The sequence below is a fragment of the Cricetulus griseus genome, chromosome 2, assembly GCF_003668045.3.
Source record: "Cricetulus griseus strain 17A/GY chromosome 2, alternate assembly CriGri-PICRH-1.0, whole genome shotgun sequence".
NCBI lineage: Eukaryota > Metazoa > Chordata > Mammalia > Rodentia > Cricetidae > Cricetulus > Cricetulus griseus.
Genome location: NC_048595.1, coordinates 396,304,424 through 396,321,219, shown reverse-complemented (window position 1 = coordinate 396,321,219; position 16,796 = coordinate 396,304,424). Strand labels below are relative to the sequence as shown.

General features: G+C 43.7%; 1 protein-coding gene and 1 pseudogene across 1 annotated transcript in view; one reads left to right on the top strand and one right to left on the bottom strand.

Annotated features, from left to right (window-relative positions):
* Positions 1-310: 310 nt before the first annotated feature.
* On the bottom strand, positions 311-7,199 carry LOC103160796 (annotated as a pseudogene).
* The window catches only part of Lima1 (LIM domain and actin binding 1), a 99,915-nt gene continuing 89,011 nt past the window's right edge, over positions 5,893-16,796 (top strand). The window contains exon 1 of the mRNA XM_027396562.2: positions 5,893-6,030. The gene's annotated coding sequence lies outside the window, so the exon portion shown is untranslated. The remainder of the gene's footprint in view (positions 6,031-16,796) is intronic.

Genomic DNA, 16,796 nt, shown 5'->3' with positions numbered 1-16,796 from the left:
GATTAAAGGCATGCACCACCAACGCCTGCTGTTTTCTTTTTTTAAAGACTTTATTTATTATGTATATAACATTCTGCCTCCATTTATGCCTGAACACCAGAAGAGAGTACCAGATGTCATTACAGATGGTCATGAGCTACCATGTGGTTGCTGGGAACTGAACTCAGGCTCTCTAGAAGAGCATTCTGAGCCATCTTTCCAGTCCTTTTTTTCAAGACAGGGCTTCTCTATGTAGCCTGGCTGTCCTGGAACTTGCTCTGTAGACCAGGATGGCCCTCAAAGTCAGAGATCCACCTGACTCTACCTTCTGAGAGCTGGCACTAAAGGCGTGTGACACCATGGCCCAGATCAAAAGCTGGGATTTGAGGCATGTGTCTTCATGTCTGTCTTAGGAAAAGTTTCTTTTAAAACTATAGATGTAGAGACAGCCATACAGATACTCTTAAAGCTAATCAGAAAGTCTTTATTGCCAAATGGCAGCTGCATGGGGAACTTTCCAAAATCAAGCAGCCCTAATCCTTACAGTTGTCTTTTATGCTCAAAAAAACTACATCCTGGTTAACATGTTTTGGTTAGCATAAACAGACAGTGAGAAGCAGAACTACAGAAGTCAAAAATCGAGGTTAGTACATTCAGGGGTTTTCCTGGCATGGGCCAGGTATTTGATGGATTAGGTCTCTGTTTCTGTTTTGGCAAGTGTTAGGGTCTATGTTCTCAGTTTTAAGGTCAGAATGGTGCCTCTAACATGGTGTCAGTTGTGCTGAGGTCTGGAGGCCTTTTACATAGCCACTCCAGTATTACTGGTTATTATACACTCACCATTAGAGCAAATATAATTAAGATTACCTTTCAAATACTTATAAATTTCAAATATTTGGTTTGGTTTGGTTGTTTTATCGAGACAGGGTCTCATGTAGCCAAGGCATGCCTTAAACTCATCAGGTAGCCAAAACAGCCTATGATCCCCCCACCTCTGTCTCCTGAGTGTTGGGATTACTGGCTTGTGCCACCATGCCTGGCTCAAAAATTTATCATTAAAGCCAAATTTTCTTTCCAACTTTCACAGATTATTTTCCATCCTCCTTCTTTCCATTTTGCTTAAATGTCTGCAGAACAGTTTATGACCACAGTATTCCAACCCAGCATGGGAGCTGCAGACCAGTCCTTGGTGGCTGGCCAGGCTCTCCAGTCTTCACTCAGGAACTTGGAGACGAGCACAGAGGTCACCTACATTCCTTCAGACTAGTCTGCCACCTCTAGTTGAGCAGCAGCAAACTCAGGAGCTAGGATGGTCTATTTGCCCTGAAATTCCTCCTTGTCCACAGCCTTTTCTGTAGTGGATTGTTTTTCCTTCTCAGGCACTTCAGGATCTCTGAAGAGATTGGGCATAACTTCCCATGGGTGCACACAGGAGATGGTGACATGTATCTGACATGTGCAGGACTTCCAGGGCTAGCATCTACCACACCAGACCCACGGAGCTGCTGTTGTTGCATGGGATGGCAATGTCTACATAGTCTGGAGGAGAATCTGTTACACAGAGAGATGCTAGGCAGGTTAACACTTCTGTGAGGAGCTAGTGGTCAGCCCTGGAATCAGTTACCACCAGAAGTTGTAGATCCAGGAAGGCTGTTTGGATTAGGTTAGAAAAAGTCCCAGGAGTCAGCCGCCATTGGAGTGGATCCCGTGGCAGCTGGTGTTCCTGTAGGAGATGGTACTGGCATTAACTGGGTTTTCAGTGGCTTCAGTGGAAACAATGGCACTAGCAGCCAGTGACAGCTTCTCTCAGGTTCTCTTCAGGTTTATGATGTAGACACTAACCCTTTTGCTTTTGTATCTGTATCATTCTGCCTCAAAGTCATGGTTGGTGCCACCTAAGTGGGCTCATGCTACGAGGGATCCAGGTGGCCTCCTTCATCTGCAGAACATCAGGGCTCCAGGCACTGAGTGAAAGTTTCCCTTGAATTAGGATGGGACTCAAGAATGACTCTGTGTCACCTCGCTGGGCAGCCAGAAAGAGCTAAAACCACACTGTAAAAGCAGATGGTGTGTTCTTCTGTCCTTGTGGCACTTGTGATGTACCCTTTCTTTTAATTCTGTTCTTCCCTTTGCTAGCAGATAACGGCCTATGGTAATATCAGTATTTTTCTTTAGCTTATGCATGTTAACTGAAAGTTGTGAGTTGGCTTTTAGTAGTAACTATTGAATCCTAATAATCTTTCCAAACATCATATTCCAGGGCTGTAGTTCAGTGGTAGAGTGCTTGACTAGCATTCAGGAGATCCTGAACTCTTGAGTACCATAAAATCAACAACAAAAAAATGCATTCATGTTCACTGATGCTCTTTCTACTTGACACAGACATACTCATCTGTGCATGAGTATCTATGCCACAGCGATTGGATAAAAAATCAAAGGACAAGTTTCAGGAATTGAGCTTTTCCTTCCACCATGTGGTTCCATGAAAAGAACCCAAGGCATCAGGTTTGGTAGCAAGCACCTGTCCACTGAGTTATATCTTGCCAGCTAAAAACTAAGATTTTTTTTTTTTAAACACAGCCTCACTGTGCAGCCTCAGTTGGCTTAGAGCTCACTATGTAGGCCAGCCTGGCCTCAAATTCATAGAGATCCACCTGTATCTGTCTCCAGAATGCAGGGACAGAAGGCATAGGCCACCACACTTGTCAAAAACAAAAATAAAGGAGGCAGAGGCAAGCGGATCTTTGTGAGTTCGAGACCAGCCTGGTCTACAGAGAGAGTTCCAGGACAACCTCCAAAGCAATACAGAGAAATCCTGTCTTGAAAAACCAAAACCAAAACCAAAACCAAAACCAAAAACAAAAAACCCAAAAACAGTTTTGATGCTAGGCGTGGGCACATGCTTTAATCCCAGCAGTTGAGACATAGAGGCAGAAGGATCTCTGACTTGGAGAAGGTCAGCCTAAGTCAGAGTAAGTCCAGGACAGCCAAGGCTGCACAGAGAAACCCTGTCTCAAAAAAAACCAAACCAAAACAACCACAACAAAATGTTTGATAATACTTTTTCCAATGATGTTTCTTCAGATCAAGGTGTGAATAAATGTTTGATTACTATTTGACTTGGCTGAGAAGATCTGTGCTTTACTATCAAGAGAATACAGTTCAGATGTGGGTGGTGGCTGGCATTTTCATTTAAGTTTAATCAGTAAGACAAGAGTGAACAATGAGAAAGTATGTTAGAACTCATTCATTTGTCAATCACACAAGCACTTCTTTGCAGAATTATTAAGTAGCTCACCAAGACCTGCCACCTGATCTTATGTTTTTATTGAGGGCATTCCATATGCAACAGAATTCATTTACTGAAGTACAACCCCATAGTCTTTTAAATAATTTACTTATTTTTATTTTATGTGCATTGGTGTTTTGGCTGCATGAGTGTCTCTGTTGACAGTGTCAGATCTCATGGAACTGTAGTTACAGGTAGCCATGACCATCATGTAGGTGCTGGGAATTGAACCCAAGTCCTCTGGAAGAGCAGCCAGTGCTCTTAACTGCTGAGTCATCTCTCCAGTCTCTGCTATTACATACTCTTTAACATTCTCCTTCATGTTGGGTCCACTCAGTTTTGCTAATCTTTCTTTTTCTGTTTTGGTTTTTGACAGGGTCTTAGCCTCCCAAGTGCTGGTGCTTACAGGTTAGGGATTAAGCCTGTGACCTTGTGTATGCTAGTCTATTGCTGAGCTATATTCTCAGATCTTATTCATGCTTGATGGCATTAAAGCAAAATAAGCAGGCCAATAGCCTAAGGTTATTTTTGTACCAGAAAGCCCTTCTAACTGATTAATTCTGAATTGAGATAGCCATTCACAGATAGCCAACCAGTCAATTGGTTATATAACTAGGGAGCTGCCATGTGACCATATCAAATAAGGCAAAGCCTAGCTGTAGCCAGTATCATTACTTCCTTGTTAAGCTTATAAAGCTGAACAGGCTGTTAGAGCAGTTTGCTGCTTTCCTATTCAAAAAACCTTCATATAACTTTTTTAATGACTTATATGTGCATTGGTGTTTTGCCTGCATATGTGTCTGTCTGTGTGAGCGTGTTGGAGTCCCTGGAACTGGAATCACAGACAATTGTGAGCCACCATGTGGGTGCTGGGAATTGAACAGCCAGTGCTCTTAACCACTAATTCATCTCTTTAAAAAACTTTTTGTTTTTTGTTTTTTGAGACAAGGTTTCTCTGTATCACTTTGGAGCCTGTCCCGGAACTGGCTCTGTAGACCAGGCTGGCCTCAAACTCACAGAGATCCGACTGCCTCTGCCTCCTGAGTGCTGGGATTAAAGGCATGCAACACCAACGCCCAGCTAAAAAACTTTTTTTTTTTTTTTTTTTTTTTGGTTTTTCGAGACAGGGTTTCTCTGTGTCTTTTGGAGGCTGTCCTGGAACTAGCTCTTGTAGGTCAGGCTGGTCTCGAACTCTCAGAGTTCTGCCTGCCTCTGCTACCTGAGTGTTGGGATTAAAGGCGTGCTCTACCAATACTGATCCAGCTAAAAAGCTTTTAATGCCTGAATAAAGTGTTGAGTTTTTCCTAGAGTTTTTCTTAAGTACATTTATCCAGAAGTTGGTCTAGGTTAGATAATTGAATGAAGAGGCTGTTCTGTCATTGGAAATTGTTCATCTCCTTACAACATACCAACTGCTTTTTGTAGTTCTATTGTTGTTAGTCATTGTCACTCTGCAAAACAGGCTGTCCAGGCAACCATTCCACCTCAGACTTACGGCTGCTAGGATGAAGGTCATACATCATCGTGTCCTGTCTTGAGGACTATCATACCATTAGCCCTTATAACACTTATCAATGCTTACATGAAAAGCTTCAGAATTCCTTCCTTTCATTTGACACTTTACTTTGGGAAAGGGTACTATCAAAGGGTTCATCACACAGAGGAATGAGGCGGGAGAAAGTATCTGAGAGCTAGATGGCCAAATGCTTTGCCTCCTCATGGTCTTTACAGCTCCTAATATCCTAAGTGCAGCAACAGAAATAGCTCGTGTAGACACTTTTGAGAAGCTCGAGTCCACTCTAGGGCATGAGCGACTGCCCTTCTCTTACAAGCCTCTTTTAAAAAAGATTTGCATTTCTCTTTATTTGTGTGTGTGTGTGTGTGTGTGTGTGTGTGTGTGTGTGTGAGAGAGAGAGAGAGAGAGAGAAAGAGAGAGAGAGAGAGAGAGAGAGAGAGAGAGAGAGAGAGAGCGCACACGCACGCAGGTGCTCATGTAGGCCAGAAGATGGTGTCAGATCCCCCAGGATCAGAAGGTAACGGGCAGTTGTGAGTCAACAGCTCCAAGTGATGATCTTCAAGCTACACAGTGAGTTCCATGCCAACTTCAACTACATCAGATGACTCCCACCTCCAGTCTCAAAAAAAAAAAAAAAAAAAGGAAAAGAAAAGAAAAAAAAAATCAAAGCTCTTGAGGATTTTGGACACCACCTACTCTCTTCCAGCTCTTTCTTTCCATGAGGAAACTCAGGTCTACTAAGGTGAAGTGACTTAATGCTAGTCTGAGCCAGGCCTCATTCACAGCTCTTTGCAGCACAGGTCATGGCCTCTTGTAAAATACCTCTGCACAGAACTTACCCTGACAGCACCAGGAACTTCCCTGCCGCTGAACTTAGACCAGACTTCTGAGTGAATCTCAAATCAAATTGCGGCAATCCCTAATCAGAGACAGCTAAGGGTGAGCCAGAGAGGAAACAACAGGCAGTCACGGGAGCCACGCCTCCCGCAACGCCACAGGGCTACCGCGACGTTAGCGATCACGAGTCGAATACGCCACCGGGAGCGAGCACGCTCGCCCCAGGCCCCTCGAGAGGCGGGAGGCGTGCGCGCCTCCGCACTGGGGGTGTGGACGGGGCGTGGCCCTGAGCCGGAACGGGGCGGGGCCGCCGAGCTGTAGGTGCTGCTGCCCAGTCGCGACAGGTGCGCTAGGCAGAGCGTAGGGACTGTGGCCGTGCAACGCCGAGCACCGACGACTTTCTAGTCTGGTAAGACCCTCCTCTCCCCTCATCCACGGAGCCTGTGTGTACTCGGAGGTCCCGGCTACACTCCGCGCCTTTTGAGACGGGGTGCAACAGGAGCGGGAACTTCTCCCCTGGGGGTCGCCAATGGAGGAACCTCCCACCCTGCACTCGCCCTTCTGGGAAGTGCGCCGGGATGAGTCTTTGCTGCCCCGGCCCTTGGTCTCCCACGTGATGGAGGGAAAGTGGCAGTTCAGCAAAAGTCAAAACTCCCTCTCAGGGAGATAATTCAGCAACTCTTTCCTTCTTCCATGCGGCCGTTCCCTCTCGTTTTTCTCCCTTCCATTCCTCCAGATGAACTCTGATAAAGACTTAACATAGCAGATTCTACTTGCTGTCCTACTCAAATCCCTCTCATGTACTTGAGCTGGGACCCGCTGGTCACTCACATCCGTAGGTGTTAATATTAGGTAACTGTACACCCCATGCCACACACACTAACGCTTGAATTTGTGGGTGCTAGGAGTGAACCATCTGGCGCCCGTCCTAGCCTCCTTATTGGTGCTCAGAACAATGAGTTTAGCTGATCCTGGTGAGAGATACCGACCTTCTATTGTCTTGCAACTAATTCCAGCTTTCAAAAATCTGCCTAATCCAAATGGTTCCGTTGACTTTACAAGTTAGCCAAAGGCTCTGGGGTTATCACTTTTTAAGACAGTGCCCCTTGGAAGAGAGATCATCTTTTGCACCTAAGTGGGTAAGTGGAATACTTTTTATCTACATAGTTACTGGTGCAATATACATTCTAGCTAGCGTCTACAGAAGGCCTTTCCGAATTCTATGGATAAAGTGTGCTCTTGTTTAGACAACCTTCAAAAAGCTATAAAGTTGGTAGAAAAGTTTTCTGTTTTCAAGAAACAACTAATTCGCCTTCCCTCCTCGCCCTTCTACTTCTTTAAAAAGTTCCTGGCTGGCCTTGAGCTGGCTATATGGATCAGGCTGACAGAGATGTGGCTGCTTCTGCCTCTCAAAAGCTAGGTTTAAAGGTGCTTCACCATCCCTGGATATACATACAAACATACATACATACATACATACATACATACATACATACATACATATCCGTGTGTGTGTGTGTGTGTGTGTGTGTGTGTGTGTGTGTGTGTGTGTGTGAGAATACCAGCACAGTGTGCCATGGCAGGTTTCTGTAGGTCAGAGGACAGTTGGTTCTCTCCACCTTGGGATTTGAGGATCAAACTCAGGTCATCAGTCTTTTGTAGTAAATGTTTTCACATGCTGAGCCATCTTGCCAGCCTGGAAAGGTTTTTTTTTTTTTTTTTTTCTTTTTTTTTTTTCAGTTACTGTTTTACATTTATTGGGTGTGTATGTGTATGTGCCATGGCATGTGTGTTGTGTGTAGGTCAGAGAACAACTGTGGGAGTCTGTTCTTTTCTTCCACCATGTGAGTTCCAGGGATTAAATTCAAGGTGTCAGGCTTCGTGGCAAGCACCTTTTACCTGATGAGCCATCTTGCCAGCCTAGAAAAGGTTACCTGTTTTTAAAGGTCTGCACACACACACACACATATATTTGCATTGACAGAATAATATAACATGGTACTAAATTATGTTAGGAATGAGGGGGGACAAAACACTTTTTTTCTCAGTGAATTTTATGTCAGTTCTTTTGTAGATTCAAAGTTCCAAAGTCCCTACCCTAAAAGAGCCTACAATTAAGTGGGTTAGGCAACACCACAGATACAACTTACAGTATTGGTGAAATCATTTGCCATTATTACCCTCGGAAAACCCACAAGTGTGTTGGGTATCAAACCCTGGGGCGTGCACATGCTAGAAAAGCACTCCCAACTGCTGTGTGTTTTACCACTCATATTTCTTGCCTTGTCTTTGGTCAGTAGCTCTATGGCCCTTTGAAAATGGGGTTGGAACATGTTTAATTCTCCAGCAATTAAGTAGATAGGTAGCTATTTATTGTTAATGTGTTAGATGCAGAAATAGTGTTATCAGGTGGTCCCTGAACCATGGAGTATGTGGGCTGAGACAGTGTGTGGCATGGTTAGCAAAGCAGTGCCGTTTTGTAAAAATTACCTCATTGTGTGACTTTGTTTGACTTGGTACATTCAGGCTTTGTTCCCGACTCTAGTTAAAGGTGGAGCCAAGTTTCAACCTAATAATTCTAGGAAGAGAAAGCTTCAGAAATGAAAACAATTCTATTAACAGCAGAGACACTTCTCACTGCTTAGATACTCTTTAAATGTCTTGTTTTGACTCTGGGTGTAGCTCTGTGGTAGAGTGGGTTTAGCATGTGAGAGCCTGTGTCCCATCCCCAGAACATGCACACACAGATTATGAAATAGATTTTGTCTTAGGTCTGTTAGAGGAAGAGGTTGGAGCCTATGAGGGTTCTGTGGAGAATTTTGATGATCTGATATCTGAACTTTATGGTAGCCTTTGAAGACTCTTCATTTGGAGCTAGAGAGATGGCTCAGTGGTTAAGAGCATAGGCTGCTCTTCTAGAGGACCCAGGTTCAATTATCAGAACCCACATGACAGTCACAACTGTCTGTAACTCCAGTTCCAGGGAATCTGGTGCACTGACGTGATTGAAGGCAAAATAACAATGCGCATAAAAATAAATAGAATATTAAAAAAATAATAATAAGAAGAAAATGTTGCCAGGCATTGGTGGTGCATGCCTTCAATCCCAGCACTCGGGAGGCAGAGGCAGGTGGATCTCTGTGAGTTTGAGGCCAGCCTGGTCTACAGAGTGAGTTCTACCACAGGCTTCAAAGCTACACAGAGAAACCCTGTCTCGAAAAACCAAAAATGCTTCATTTGACTGCAGCCTTTTTGGTGTTTTGCAGTTTTTGAAGACTACATCTCATGGAATTCAGGGTAGCTTCAGACTGCTGTGTAGCAGAGGCTGGACTTGAACTCCTGAGTCTCTTGCCTCCGTCCTCCACGTGCTGGCATTATAGGTGTGTATCACCATTCTCAGATATGACTGACTGCAGGCTTTTAATAATTTCCCAACCATCTAACAGTACCCTAACATACAAAGGATGGCCACAATGTGGTCTCTTCCTATAGGACCTGTTTTCCTTTTTAAAACAAAGGCTTGAGTTAACTGTGTGTGCTAGTTGTTTCATTTGGAGATTGAGCCGTGGGCATATTTCTTTGACCTTGCTTGTCTCAACTCCTTTGCTCCCTGAAAAAATGTTTTCTGAAAGAAAGCTTTATAAAAAAGCATCCCGTTTATTCAAATGTATTATGCATTTTGAATATTTACAAGTATTTGTTAGAGTGTTTTCAAATATAATCTTAATTTTTCTGAGGGTTTCAGCCCTCAACTGTAATCAGGTGTAGTTCACTTTAAAATTCTATGCCAGAGACAAATGTTGAGTTTGGGAGATCACTAGGCATCTTCACTGGAAATGACTACTTTACCACAAATTGGAGGGAAAAAAATGTCATTATTTAGGTTGAAAGTGAAACTACTTTCCAAGATTTCCCTCTTGTTTTAATTTTAAGTTACATTTATTTATGTTAGTGTGTGCATGTGTGTTTGGGGGAGGGGGCACCTTTATGCCATGGCATGCCTGTGGATATCAAAGGACAACTTTGTCCACAGTGTAGGTCCTGAGGATTGAACTCAGGTTGTCAGGCCTTCTTATGGCAGGTGCCTTTCCCTGCTGAGCCAGTTTCCTGGGCCCCAGTTTCCAGGGGAGACGACATCCATTTAAATGAAATTTGCTCATTGTAACAGATAGCAAATGCTTACCTTTGTCTCTAAGATAGTTTATGCAAGAAGAGACTAGTTTTTAGAAGATCGCTGTGCTTTTTTTTTTACAGGAAGATAAAGCATTCCATTTTAGACTGTGCACAGTGACATCATGATGTGGTTCAGTCACTTCACACAGACTCTCCAGGTGTTTAGTAACAAATTAGTGGCTTTAGCCTGGCGTTGGTGGCCCACGCCTTTAATCCCAGCACTCGGGAGGCAGAGGCAGGTGGATCTCTGTGAGTTGGAGACCAGCCTGGTCTACAAGAGCTAGTTCCAGGACAGTCTCCAAAGCCACAGAGAAACCCTGTCTCGAAAAACTAACCAAACAAATAAAACCCAAATTAGTGGCTTTAAGTATTTTCTGCTTTATTTTCTGGAAGTTAAGGTTCTTGGTAAACGGTACTTTCAGCAGATCCTTCTGATGTGTTTATTCTGTGCCTGGACATAAAGGTGTGAGACTCCAAAGTTTTTAAAAGATTAATTATTATCTTTACCTATATGTATGTGTGTGGGTGGGAGGAATATGTGTTTGTGAATATAGGTGCCCAAAGAGGCCAGAAGCACCAGATCTCCCTGAATCTAGAATTACAGGTTTCAAGCTGCCTAATGTGGACACTGGGAACTGATCTTGGGTCCTCTGGAAGAGTGTACATGTTCTTAACCACTGAGTCATCTCTCCAGCCCCTGAGACTCGAATTATTGCCTGGGTGAAGACTTCTCACTAAAAGGAGGAGGTCTAACCCAACAAGCAATTGTTAGCCAGCATGTCAGATGATCTCTTGTCCCTTTCAAATGTTTTTAAGGGCTGTTCTGTTACCAGCATCCATACTGGGTTTCTCACAAGCCCCTGTAACTCCAGTTCCAGAGGATCTGCCGCCCTCTTCTAGAGGTTATCAGCACACAAATGGCATAAACTCCAATGGGCACATTCACATAAATAAGAGTTAATGAAAACAATTTTTTAAAAAGATTTATTTATTTATTCATTACATATACAGTGTTCTCTTTTCATGCATGCCTGCAGGCCAGAAGAGGGCACCAGATCTCATTATAGATGGTTGTGAGCCACCATGTGATTGCTGGGAATAGAACTTGGGATCTCTGGAAGAGTAGCCAGTGCTCTTAATCGCTGAGTCATCTCTCCAGCCCTAAAACATTTTTATTAGTAATTGTACATGTTCACTTATAGGGCATTAGTCAGAAGCATGAGATTTACATCCTTTTGATTTTCTTTTAAGAATTTATGCTTGTTTTCCTGAGACAGGCTCTCACTATGTAGTCCTTACTAGCCTGTATCTCCCCATGAAGACCAGGCTGAACTTGAACCCAGTGGTCCTCCTGCCTCTGCCTTCCTGTGCTTGGATTAAAGCAGCAGTTCTCAGTCTGTGGGTCATGACTTCTTTGGGGATTGAATGAGCCTTTCACAGGAATCACATATCAGATATCCTGCATATTGGGTATTTATATTATAATTCATAACAGTAATAAAATTACAGTTATGAAGTAGCAATGAAAATAATTGTATGGTTGGGGTCACTGCACCATGAAACTGTATTAAAGGGTCACAGTGTTAGGGAGGTTGAGAACCCCTAAGTCAGAAGCTTTCATCAAAGTGCAGCCCGGCTTGGAACTCAGGAATCTTCCTGCCCTTTGCCTGGGATGCAGGACTATAATCATAGTTGGAGAGCTAAGGCAGGGAGGTTACAGGGTTCAAGGTAAGCCTGAGCTATACAGTGAATTCAGGGCTAGCCTGTGCTACATGAGGAATCCCATCTGAGAAGAACCAAGGCTGAAGAGATGGCTCTGTGGTTAAGAGTTCTCACACAAGGAGCTGGTTCCCTTCCTAGTACCCACAAGGCAATTCGCAGCTGTCAGTAACTCTAGTTCTGAGACCTCCATCATCCCATTCTGCCTCTGTGGGCACCAGACACACATGTGGTGCACTCACATGCAAGCAGAGCACTTATACACATGGAATAAAAATAATATTTTTAAAAAGAAAGAACCAAGCATTAAAGCCAGGCATGGTGGTATGTGGCTACAATCCTAGCACCACAGGTGAAGGGTGGTCAGAGAGAACCAATGTCCGGTGGAGGGTGGTCAGAAGTTCAAGGCCATCCTCAGCTACTTGTTATGTGTCAAGTTTGAGGCCAGCCTGGGATACATGATATACCCTCACAAAAAAGAAAAGAAAAGAGCCAGCAAATACATAATGTTTTGTACTTCTGATAACTGTGGAGTTTTTACATATTCTATAACACAGCTCATGATATGGGACATTTTACAATCCCTCAAACATGTTCTGTTTTGTACACAAAAGTGTTTACCAATTTTATTTCATTTCATTGTTGATACTGAGATGCTTTTATTTTGTATTTCCATAAACTTTCTCTGTGTGAGGACATGCTGGGGATCAAGACTAGGGTCCTGAGCATGCTAGGCAAGCTCTTGGCCACTTAGCTGTCCCTATATTCTTCAAAGTCTGAAATTTGAGACTGTCTATCCAGATGTAATGTCCTAGGATTTTTCTCTAATGCCCTGTCACTGTCCTCCTTGCTACCACTTAGCAGCAATAATAATACTATTAACAATAAAAAAATTAAAAAATAATTATTTTTGAGGCAGGGCCTCATGTAGCCCAGGCTGGTGTTGAACTCCTGATTTTCCTGCCCCAACTTCTCAAGTGTTGAAGAATGCAGGAGTACACTTAGCACTCCATTCAGCACAGTGCATGGCTAATGCCCTGTGCCAAGCTGGGCTTTGGTGGTGTAGATTTGTACTCCCAACTCCTAGACACTGAGGCTAGGTGATTGCAAATTCAAGGTAATCCTGAGCTACAAAGCACATCCAAGGCTAGCCTAGACAATTTACTGAGACTACTAAGTCTCAGAATAATAAGTAAAAAGGGCTGGTGAGATAGCTCAGTGTGTCTAAGTGCTTTTTCTGTTCAAGCCTCGTTTCAGTCAGGGTCACTGTAGTTGTGGTGAAACACCATGACCAAAATGCAAATTGGGGAGGGAAGGTTTACTGGGCTTACATTTCCACATCTTAGTCTATCAGTGAGGGAAGTCAGGACAGGAACTCGACAGAGCAAGAACATGGAAGCAGAAGCTGATGCAGAGACCATGGAGGGAGCTGCTTACTGGCTTGGTCCTCATATCTTGCTCGGCCTGCTTTTTTTTTTCCCAGACAGGTTTCTCTGTGTAGCTTTGGCTATCTTGGAACTCACTCTGTAGACTAGGTTGGCCTCAAACTCACAGAGCCCCCACTCCCTCTGCCTCCCAAGTGCTGGGAGTAAAGGCGTGGACCACCACTACCCAGTTTTTATTTGATCTTAATGGTTAAGTTTTTTTGTTTGTTTGTTTGTTTGTTTGTGGTTCTTAAATTTACTTGGAGTGTTGAGGTCATGGGGGAAAGATGGGCTTTCAAGCTAGATTGAATGAGTAGATTGAAAAAGTGGAAGGTGCCTGGGGCAGTGAAGGTGCACCCCTTTAATCCTAGCACTTGGGAGACAGAGGCAGGCAGATTTGTGTGTTTGAAGCCAGACTGGTCTACAGAGTGAGTTTCAGGCTACACAGAGAAACTGTTCTCGAAAAATGAAGGAAAGAAAGAAAGAAAGAAAGAAAGAAAGAAAGAAAGAAAGAAAGAAAGAAAGAAAAAGTGGAAGTGTTAGAATCTGAGATTGTGGCACAATAGTGTCCTGTGGGGACAGAGCTGATGACCCATGGAGCAGCAGTACACAGAGGAAAGACAGATTTTTAGGAAAAGCCCAGCTTAGTATTGTCACCAACCATGTAGGTGAGCTTGGACAAGTCACTCATTGACTTGGAATCTCAGTGAGATGAAAGGGTTGGGCTATTGATCCCAAAGTCCACCCTGTAGAGCTGCAGTTAGCAAGACATTCTGGAGTTACTTCTGGGCCTGTCCCTACCCCACTCCCTCTTGTAGACTCCCCAGGAAAGATCCGAGGCAGTAAAGGTCATTCCCACTGGGCTGACAAGGCTTAATGGAACCCTGAGATAATCGTTTTAGCCCTGTTTAAATAAAAATGGGTACAGTGGTTTTAGGCACTCCCATAGACTGACCCTGGGAACCTCATAAAATAAGTTAGAAAACCCCGCTGGCTTAGTGCACAAACCCTGTCATGATTAGTGACAATGAATCAGGGTTAACCTGACTAGAGGACGTATGTTGCCATGCCAGGTTATTGAGCACTATCTGCTGTTCCATATAGAAGCTGTTCTTAGTGTTTTCTTTGGGATTTGTAGACGTTCACTTTTAAAATGCTTATTCTGAGCTCAGCCTGCTTGCTTATGCCTAAAAATAAACTCTTATATTTGATTGAGATGAGGAGGATCCTGAGTTCAAGGACAGTCAGGGCCCTAAGAAGAACTTATCCTAAAGTATAAAAAAAGAAACTTGAACTCGGGAGGCAGAGGCAGGCAGTGAGTTTGAGGTCAGCCTGGTCTACAGAGTGAGTTCCAGGACAGGCTCCAAAGCAATACAGAGAAACCAAAAAGAAAAAGAAAAGAAAAAGAAACTTGAAAAAGATAGATAAATGTTCATTTTTATTTCCCTCTTAGTTTGAATTTTTTAGAATTTATTTTGCTTTATTGTTTGTATATGTACAAGTGTGCTACAGTGTGCAATGGAGGTAAGAGGACAACTTTCACAAGTCTGTTCTCTCTTCCACCTTGGGATTCGAGGATCCAGCTTGGGCCATCAGGCTTGTGTGGCAAGCGCCTTCATTCAGTCTAGGTTTTTAGTTTTGTTTTTTTTTGTTGTTGTTGTTTTTGTTTTTTTTATGTGAGTGTGTGTGTGTGTGTGTGTGTGTGTGTGTGTGTGTGTGTGCCCAAGGAAATCTGAAAACTGTTGGCTCCTTGAAGCTGGAGTTCCAGGCAGTTGAGAGCTGCCTACTGTTGGTGCTGAATTCTGTTCCTCTGCAAAAGCAAACATGTGTTCTGAACCACTGAGCCATTTCTCCAGCCCCCTAGTTTGTTTTTCTCCGACAAGATCATATTGTGTATCCCACGCTGGCCTCCAGCTCTCCTGTGTGTAGTCCAGCAGTGATCATGGCATTCATCAGTATTCTAACAGATTGATTGATTGATGATTGACTGATTGATAGATTGATTTTTTTTTTTTTTGCCAGTGCCATTGGATAATTCTTAGATTCGGCTTCAGACTTTCTCTTTCAGTCCAGCAGGGCTGTCACAAGAAACAGAAAAGTCAAGAGCATGGATTTTCAAAGTATGGGTTCCCAGATTACCCGAATGCAAACTGCCTGGGGTTGGGGAAGGGGAGATTGTCGGGTGCCACCTACACCTCTCTGGGGGATAGGTCTGGGAATGTGAAGTTTTAACAGTACTTCAGGAATCATGTACACTGTCAGGGAGCCGGGACCCAAGGAAATGGTCTAAATTTCAGTACATGTCCTTCAAGATGCCCCCAGCATATTTTTCCAGGCTTATCTCCCGACACTACCCACCCTCTTGGCACTGTAGCTGTACGGTGATTCACTGTTTCCTGGGCCCGCCCAGTTCCCTTCCTGCCTCTGTGCCTTTGCTCAGGCAGTTCCCACAGCTTCCAACTACCCCTACCCCACTCCTGATGAACCCCTGTTTCTTAAGAAACCAAGTAAGATGTGAGTTTTTAAAATACTAAAAAGGCATGTTCTAGTATGAGTTTTGAGTCAGTGGCTCCCTCTCCAGCCTTCACTTACCGTTTTATGTTTACTTCCTTTCTTGCCCTTAGCCTCGTTGAGGCTATTATTGCTTCCTTGTAAGATTACAAGCACAATAAGCAGGAGGATTTCTTTTCACTGCAACTATGATGCATATAGCAATCAAACACTCATAGTATATGAAATATATCTGATCTTGGATCCACAGTGTTATATAGCAGTTAAAGTCCTTTGAGATTGCATATAAGGCCATGTTTAATCTGGCTGCCACTCATCTCTATTTCATTTCATACTTCCGTCTTCAGTAACTCCCCAGCAATTTTATTCTTGCCCCAGGGCCTTTGCATTTGTTCTTTCTTCTGCCTGGAACATTGTCATCATCTCTTCCCCTGGCTGGCTGCCTCTATCCTCCCCCTCTTTCTGCATTCCGGTCAAATATCATTCACTGGGAGACTTTCCCTAGATACTTTGAAACCACTCAATGTCCCCATCCCATCTCTACCCCAGTTACTCTTTGTGTGCTTTTCTGCACCAATCACACCCTGTATTTGTCTCAATTCCACAGCAGAACGGAAGTTTCATGAGAAGAGAGACCCTACCTATCGTGGTTAACTTTTGCCTCAGACCCTGCCCAATGTATTGTAAGAGCTTAGTAAATATTTGCTGAGTGAATGAATAAGCATTGAAGATAGACTTCTCGTTTTAACAAGTCTTGTTTGGGTTTGCAGTGCAAAAAGGTGTGGTGTTATCTTTTAAATGGACAACAGCCCAAAGTAGTTCCATGTGGGTTCACATCAGGTGGCAATCTCTAAGGATTTCTGTAGGACAAAGGCCTGGGTACAGTCGCAGCTGGGATTTGGTTTTGTCAGCATGCAGATTTCCATGGTGACCCCAGGATCAGGCCACTCGCTGCTTTGCTACCACTTGGGCGTCTGCTTGCAGAGTTGCCACTGTTCTTTCAGCTCTTACTACCCTTCAATTTTTTCCTTTGTTTGTTTGTTTTGTTTTGTTTTCTGAGACAGGGTTTCTCTGTGTAGCCCTGACTATCCTGGAACTCTCTCTGTAGACCAGACTGGCCTCAAACTCAAAGATCCTTCTGGTAGCCTTTATCCCGGGCGTGGGATTAAAGGCTACCGCTGCTGCCTGCCATCACCACCACCACCTCTCCCATACCATTTAAAGACTGGAATCTAACTGGTAGATGCCTCAGGGACCAGCAGGCTTTCTGCTTTCTCCTGTGGAGGTAGTGGGAGGAGAAACTGTCTAGAACCCTCCAGGAATGTTGAAATTATGTTCCTTCTGCTTA